We start from the raw sequence: 9353 nt of genomic DNA, 5'->3' as shown, positions 1-9353 counted from the left end.
TTATATTATTATATATTTAACTAAAATTTCCAAATTAAAAGGGGGGGGGGGGTCCATTCCATTTTAGAATTTTCGCTCCTGTGGCGTCTTAAAATGCGTTGAAAGTTGAAACGTTGGCTAGATACCCAGGCCAGGCTATGTATGTATTATCCAAAATTAAGTGCTGATCGTAATGAACATAAAACATGTGATTTGATCCCACAAGTCCCACAACTAAACAATACCCATTGTTTATATAATTAAACAAAACTATAATTAAAATTTTGGTCCAGTCAAATTCGCGGTGAAACTTGCACTTTCTTTATGTTTTCAGGTTTTGCTTGTATTGTTACCGGGTGAAAGCGTGGTATGACTGTCAGAATTGTATATATGCCTACACTGACACTGTGATAATAACTTGACGGCTTTTTTCTCAGAGTAATTCTTTTATTATTTTGACACTTTATTTATACGGAGACAGGAGATAGATACTAGATAGGCTACTTCCTTTTTAGTCAAAACAGCTTGTTTTTAGTAACTGTCAAAACGAATTTGAACGGTATAAATTGTTGGCTGTCTTCTCAAAGTACCTACCCAACGTAGGTACGTTCAGGGACTTTTGGAAAGCACTAGTGTTTTAATTTTGACCATTCTTATTGCTTCTCCTAAAATGCAATGTTAAAAATATTTTTAAAGTGTTCATAAATTATGAATTTAATTACAATTTACATCATTTGAGGAGCAAAATATATTATATATACTTAATTATTTGTTGCAGGAAACAACTGGTATAATTCCCAACTTCTTGTAATCATTATGCTACATAATTATATTATTTGTAAAACGAGTTCCTTTATCCTATAATGACCGTATACGAAAGGAAAATACAGACTCGCTAAATTTTAACTTCTGATTAGCAGAAACGTCTGCAATCGATGCCACTAGGCTTAGAATAAATTTAAAAGTGGAAAATGTCTGCCCTGGGTGAGACTTGAACTCACGGCCTCTGGATCAATATTCCAGCGCTCTGCCAACTGAGCCACCAAGACTTCAACCAAGCCAGCGAAATATTGATCCAGAGGCCGTGAGTTCAAGTCTCACCCAGGGCAGACATTTTCCACTTTTAAATTTATTCTAAGCCTACAGACTCGCTATCCCATTACTTACGATAAATTGCCAACAAAAACCAGCGATCACAGACCAATTGTTACACTTTAGCAGGAAAGTCGCGTAATACATTATTTACACTTAAAAAGCTGTATATCTTATAATCTTCCTTGGTTTATAAGCTGTTTTGGAAGTGAGTGAGCGGCTGAGTGAACGTAGGTGCCCCGTAGCGTCGATACCATCGCAACGGAGCCTGTAGGTGGTCTCAGCGCTTATCAAGTCAATTTACATGAAACACTGAATTTAGACACCATTCGTTTAAGAACTCCGCACTTTCGTTTTGTATTTACTTCGAAATAATTAGTACATTACGAAACAAGTGCGGAAAAGAAGAAGTTGGAAAAGAGTGGCGACAAATCAAAACAAAAACGAAGGGATCGTTGTACGATACACGCGCGAAGAGGGGCTTTGTATCTCGTGTCGATTTAAAACACTCTCTTCTGTTGTGTTTCAATTTATCGCATCTCGGTTTGAATTCCCCTTTTTCCGCACTTGTTGTGAAATGGATCATTACTTTCCTTACACTTTCGTGCTTGTGTTCAAAAGTATTCTCTTATTCAAAGCACTTATTAAGCCAGTTTCCACGAAACAGTGAGTAGGTATATACCATTAGCGTAAGCAGAATTCAACACTTTCGTTTTTTACTTGGACACGAATTTTTAAGTTGTATTTTATTTTGTTATTTCGAAATAAGTAGTATTTTACATCACTAACACTTTCCTCTTGGTGTCCAAAAACATTTACTGTCCCATCTGTAGGTGTTCTTCGGCACTTATTACGTCAATTTGCATGAAACACTGAATTTATACGCCATCACACTTTCTTTTTCTTAAAAACAAATTTTGTAAGAAGTCATTCATGTTTTACACGTAAATAATATTAATTCTTCGCCTACCTATATTTTTCAAATATTATCTTTAAAAATCTAGTGACCTTCCTAACCTCACATTTGACAATAGGTAATATAAAATTAAAATATTTCTTTCCACTTTTTTTATACTACGTCGGTGGCAAACATATATACGGTCCGCCTGATGGAAAGCTGTCACCGTAACCTAAGGACGCCTGCAACTCAAGGAGTGTCACATTTGCGTTGCCAACCCATTAAAAACTTGTACACTCCACACAACACACAACAACACTGGAGCCCTTGGTCACTTTTTCTTTGTATATGACATTTATTTAATGTTTGTACACTCCCTTTTGCTGTGTACAAGTTCTAAGCAGGGCTCGGGTTGCCGACGACTCAAAGGACAATAGCCGGAACAAATTAGTTTCGTAGGTCCTTCCGTCATCAGCACACCGCACCCTCGTTGAGCTCTGGCAGCCTTACTCACCGGCAGGAACACTAGGGTGGTCCAAAAAAAATGTTTTTTATTGTTTGAGCTCCACATGGTTATTTCTATACGAAAACTTATTAAAATCATGTCAACCAATTTTGAGAACAATCAGACTTTATTTAGAGGTCGCTCAAAATAATGCAATAATGCCATTTGACTGAAGAAAAAATCTTACATGGAGGTATTTTAATGGTTTAATTATATTTTTCCCTATTTCATTAGAGCTAAATAAAACATGAACCGGGCAGTTTGCAATGTAGTAATAAAATATGGAGTTCCTCAAGGATCCGTTTTAGGACCACTCCTCTTCATAATATTCATAAACGACCTACCGAACTGTATTACATGTGGAACGACTTATCTGTACGCGGATGACACCAGTATAATTCTGAATTCTGATTCTGAAGACACGTTTAATGATTTGATGCAGAAGTGCTGGACTGAGCTCACAACTTGGTTCGCAGCAAATGGTCTACGTATCAACTGCAGTAAATGCTTCTATATGATCTTCCGTCGCTGCAGTAATAGCTCTGAGTGTAATATTCCTATATCTAAATCTAACTACTTTCTCGGAGTAAATCTTGACCCGTATCTTAGATGGAATATGCAAATTGACAAAGTTAATAAGAAATTGGCTAGTGCATGCTATGCACTAAAAAGTTTGTCCAGTAGTTATGATAAAAATATATTGATACATGTCTATTTTTCTTATTTTAATAGTATAATAAGCTATTGTATTGAAGTTTGGGGAAATGGTGTCAATATAAACTCTGTCCTTTTGAAACAAAAAAAAGCTCTTAGGATCATAGAAGGCTGTTCTAGAGTACCTGTCACACATAGAGATATGTTCAAAGATAATAATATTTTGACTGTAGTATCGCTGTATCTTTACCGTATATGTTTGTATATCCATCGTAATAAAGCATCTTATTCTACGATTGGGGATAGTCAAAATTATAACCTAAGGAACAATGACAAACTAGCTTTACCTGTATCTAGTTATGCACACTTTAACAAAAGTCTAGGTAATAATGCTATCAAGGTATACAATAAGCTGACCAAAGATTTGAGAGACTGTGATGACATTAAATTATTTGACAGAAAAGTGAAAGATGTTAATCTGGTTTTTATCTTAAGAATTTTGTTATATTAGTATAAGGATTTTTAAACTGTATTTGCATGCATATACCTGTGCTTTCATTTTAGCAAATAAATCAAATCAAATCAAATGTTTTAATTATTTCGGTTTTTATTTTATTATAGGAGATATCCAATTTTAAATGTATCTTGAGCGACCTGTAAATAATGAGCAAATGGGTTAAAATTTGGTACATAAACTACTAATTGATAATAGAACAAAGGGAACCATGTAGAGAAAGGATTAGTCATATTAATTTTTCTTCCATACAAATGCGGACCACCCTAAGGAACACAACACTATGAGTAGGGTCTAGTGCTATTTGGCTGCGGTATTCTGTATGGAGGAGGTACTTCTCCAGTTAGACTCTGCTCTAGATTCGAGCGAGATGGATATATCCGCTGTGCTGTGCCCTACCACTCAAAGCGGAATATCATTCGCTATGAAATAAATAAATCTAAATCTATGCCCTACCTCCTAGAGCTATGGCCTACTTCCCAGCAAAGCAAGCAAATATGTAGTTTTTATTAACTTAAAAACATTACATTCATTAGGTAGTGTTAGTCTTAGAATTTTAATAACAAACACAGAAACAGGATATACGACTCAATGAAATATAAGTAACTAAGTACATATTAATGAATATCTTTGGATCTCACTATTGTGATATTCACGTTCATTAACAGCATTGAAAAGAATAAAATAATCACCAGGCATATAGTATTAATCACATATAATAATTAATAATTATCCAACTATTCAATACAGCGTATCCTTTGCGGATCTGTTCTCGGCCTGTGAGTCACAGAAAACAAAATACTACCTACTCGTACAGCCAACCAATTGGAACCCTAGGCCACTGTAGAACCACACCTCGGACACTGGCGATCAAATATATGAAAGAGGCGCGTTCCTAGCACACATTCTAAGCTCGCGTAGGTGAAAGCATACCATGGCTGTATGAGTGAGATATGACAGGTCACTGTCCGCGTTTTTGACATGCGGTAACTGTGAAGTAACTGAAAGGTGGTAGGCGGCACTTTCAGCGGAGAGCGGGAGTGGCCATACTGTACGATAGTACTCTTTATTATACTGTGGTAGAACTATGTCATATTGACGTTATAAATCAGATTGTAAGAAATCTCTTACTGCTTGTCACATGGTTGTAGAGTGGCCTAGGGTTCCAATTGGTTGACTGTAAGTACGAACTACGAATACCAATAACCTAACCACAAAATTAAAATTTTGAAAAAAGACCGATTTTCATGAAACATGGCTAATAAGAACACTCCCGACTAACTCAGCTTTGAAACAAAAAAAAACTAAATCTAAATCGGTTCATCCGTTCGGAAGCTACGATGCCACAGACAGACACACACACACACACACAGACAGACAGATAGACAGATAGACAGATAGACAAATAGACAGATAGACAGATAGACAGATAGACAGATAGACAGATAGACAGATAGACAGATAGACAGATAGACAGATAGACAGATAGACAGATAGACAGATAGACAGATAGACAGATAGACAGATAGACAGATAGACAGATAGACAGATAGACAGATAGACAGATAGACAGACAGACAGACAGACAAACAGACAGACACGTCAAACGTTTCACACCCCGTCGTTTTTGCGTCCGGTCGTCGTTGCGTCAAAATTTTAATCTTAGTGGTTATGTCCAGTGTTCCTAATTCCCAGTTGTTCGTATGGATATCAAGAATAAAATTTTCTTGATATTTCCGAAGTCAGTTTCTTTAGACTATATTTATCGCAGATAATATATATTACTTATCTTTGGAACTCACATTAAGGAAGTCGTTTACGCAGGCTCGCTAACACGATTGGCCGCACTATTTTCGAACAAAACCTTCGGACAAACACGTAATGTTTCGGGTGAACAAAGGTAACAATGCTTAATGTGCTAAAGGGCCAGTAAACAGCGTAAAATGTCAAACGCTGACCCATAATTGACCCCTTAATGTTGCGCAGTCAGACGTGGCGTTTCTTGTCTTTGTAACATTCATCTCTATTTGATATGTGTGGAAATAAGAGTAGTTGGGTATGAAAAAAGTATATTTTTATGCATGGTAAAAAAATTCTTTTATTTTTTATTTTTTCAATTTCACTCAATCAATTTTTATCAAGCGGAAACGTCCGCTAAAGATACTTCGTTTTATTATTTAAAAAAAATACACGCTTACGGCTGGACTCGAACCGGCTACAATCTCATACTAGGAGGCTATATTATAATATTTCAAATTCTATTTCTATAAAAAATAGTAAACTTGAAATCTTAATAGGTATAAAATTTCCTCAACACATTCGTTGGTGTATAAATAGTCCTGTCACTCCTGCCCTATAAAAAATAATCTACCTATACCTATCAATATCGCCTCTAATCAATAAATCACTAAAATATTAATTGTAGCCGAACCCAAAATCTTACTCATATAACCCTAGCACCTAATGGTCGCGTATTCAGTTTGAAATGAACGGACATACGACCAATAGGTCCTGCAATAACGTATTGTCCTCTAGCTCACATTATAGACGCTGTCAAACAGTATTGAGTGGTAACCTTCTAACCTTATCCAAATTAAGAGCACGACAATCGACTAACCGTCGATAGGCGGCTGTTTCCATAACAACACACGGTGCGGCAAAGAGTAGGCGCATTTTTTTACATGTTCATGCGATCAGCTAACGGCCTTTCCACCGTGATACAATTGTTTGTGTTTGTTTTTATAAAGTTCATCGGGATCTTATCTTATCTTAAATCTGCGGGGGCCCTTCCGGATACACTTCGACCCATCGGGATCTTTTGTGCAATTACCCCCTTCGATCCTAAGATACTAAGTTCATCGGGATACAGGCACGAGTACATATTCTTACCAAAATGATATCGTGGCTAGATACTATTGAAAGAAGTAACTAAATTGTGATTATGTTGTCTTTCGTGAATTCTTGTTCTGAAGCAATGAGGTATTATATCAACGTAACAGTTATAAATTGCCTCGAAGCCTAGCTAAAATCCGTGGTGATCGAAACATTATTGATTATGTAGCACCAATACGTATAAGAGCGATAGAGTGATGAGATACATAAGTGCGATAACTACGTTGCGCTACGGAACATATCGTTTGTGATTTGGCTAGCCTGGCTGTTCAAAGGTTAATTTTATTTGGTTTAAATTTACATTTGAATATCAATTTAATTACTTGCAAGCATTTAAATTTGTTTTAAACAAGATTCTGCTTACTTACTTCTTTTTGTGGAAACTCACGCGGAGCTTGTTTTGTTGTTTTCTATTTGAAGCAAATTGAAAGATCACTAACCATCACAATAGCAAAGAATAAAAAGACAGATTAAATCAAAAGTACTTTCATATATACGCGTAATAGAAAGTTTAAAATTTCACGCGAAAAAAGACAACGGAAACGAACCAACAGATCCGCAGTGTAATCTATGGCGTGAGATCAATTAGGCAGATATTTGCCTTGAAAATGTAATGGCTACCCGAGGCGCTGCGGCAACCGTCGGCACTAATTACTCCGATATGCTTCATATCGGCTGATTCGAGCGTCAAATCTGTGACATTAATTACAGATTTTAAACACCACAGGAAATACTGACTGCATTAATATCTACTGTAGATCAACAAGGGAAACACTTTATAAGTACCTACTTTTTTATACCACGTCGGTGGCAAACAGGTATACGGTCCGCCTGATGGAAAGCGGTCACCGTAACCTATGGACGCCTGCAACTCAAGGGGTGTCACATGCGCGTTGCCGACCCATTAGAAACTTGTACACTCCTTTTTTGAAGAACCCCATACTGTAGTTCATCGGAAATGCCTCTGCAGGGAGCTCATTTCACAGCCGGAGCGTCCGCGGGAGGAAATTCCTCTGAAACCGCACGGTACGCGACCATTTAGGTTGCAAGGTACATACTTAATCACTTGAAAATACTTCTCTGAAGAACTTTGAGAACGTCCGTTGTATGTTTTTTCATCGCATTAAAACTGTTGGCAGCAGGAAAGTATAGTTCTATAATAGTGGACGTTATAAAAAAATACAAGCAGAATCATATTTGCACGTTGTAGCTTTTGTAAGTTTTTTAAATTTGTAAGTTGTAGCTCTGAGAAATAGACCACTGGTGCACATGTCTGACCAAGTCTGCGTGTGCGTTGAAAATATTGAAATGTCCCTTACTTTATGAGAGTCGGCACATCACTGGCGTGAAGTGTGCGTACACAGCTCATAACGTTTGGATCACGCACATTATTCACGTCTACGCAACGTCTACGCACATTCACAGCCTTCTTTGATCCTGGATTAGGTTCATTAGGACATCAACATACTACATTACAATACAAGTGCGTAAAGAAGTTAAATTTCCTTTTCGCACGTATGTCGTGCGACGTTTTTCAGTACAGATGGCCCTCCGAAGTTTCGACCTGACATATAATGAACCACTTCTCGCACTAGTGCGTAAAAAAAAACACCATCTGTACTGAAAAACATGTTATTGAAATATCGTGCACTTCTCTCGTGTTTTGTCTTGGAAGGACATGACCATTTCAACATGCCTTTGACATTCAGGATCACGATCCCAAAATCACCCAGGATACAGGCCAAAATGACTGACTTTGCTCAACCGATATCGCTAATGATACCAATCGATATGCTAATGTAAGAAACCACCTGCAACACCAACACTAATTGTCAAACTCAGATATCCGAGGCCTTCGAATAAACAATAAGCCAAATCGATTTTCCTAGGCTAGCCTCCCACGAAACAAATAGCTTCGTATGTAACTTAATTGATTACATAGCTTGTTTAATTAATAGTAATGATAGTTTTCAACTCGAAAATGCATTACGTGGGTGGAGTTTCGTAGTTGGGTCCGGTAGACTAGGTCAGGGTTTTTTGTCAGTTTTCTAAAACCTGTCTAGATTTTGGTATGTTCATTATTTTTTTAACACTAAGTGTGCAATCAATTAGCAGGCTATTTATGTAACAACCAATAAATGAATTTTCAAACCGTACCGACTTATTAAAATAGCAAATTTAATAATTATCTAATTTTAATAATTGATTAATTGTAATAATTGTGTTGGTATAGATTTCTTTCAAATACATATATATTACTAGAAGGTACTCAAATCAAATCAGCGAACCAATTTTCATGGTTCATTTTAATTTCAATAAGTAATATTTTCGGGATACCCCCATTTGCCAGAATTTCATTTGCCATAATTTTATTTGCCATCCTATTCAACAATCATAATATTGTTTCTCATAACATCTTATGCCATAATCATTGTTTACTATATTAATCTAGTGCCAGAAACTTTGTTTCCCATAAAGTCAGTTTCCATAATGTCATTTGTCAGAATCATCGAAATCCGTAATTACCACATTCCATACCATCATTTGTCATACAAATTAGCGTCCAGAAAAGTCAATTTCCATAATGTGCTTTGGCAGAATCGAAAACTACTATAATAGGTACTAGAAGGACTAGAGAATGAAACTGCTATCAGAAAGTAGGTTAGGTTAGGTTAGAACTGTGACCCCCTGGAAAATGAAACTGCTATCAGAAAGTAGGTTAGGTTAGGTTAGAACTGTGAACCTCTGGAAAAGGAAACTGCTTGAAAAGTACGTTAGGTTAGGTTAGAACTGTGACCCCCCGGAAAATGAAAATACTA

The sequence above is a fragment of the Leguminivora glycinivorella genome, chromosome 7 (genome assembly GCF_023078275.1).
Source record: "Leguminivora glycinivorella isolate SPB_JAAS2020 chromosome 7, LegGlyc_1.1, whole genome shotgun sequence".
Taxonomy (NCBI): domain Eukaryota; kingdom Metazoa; phylum Arthropoda; class Insecta; order Lepidoptera; family Tortricidae; genus Leguminivora; species Leguminivora glycinivorella.
Note: the sequence above shows the minus strand (reverse complement) of the source record.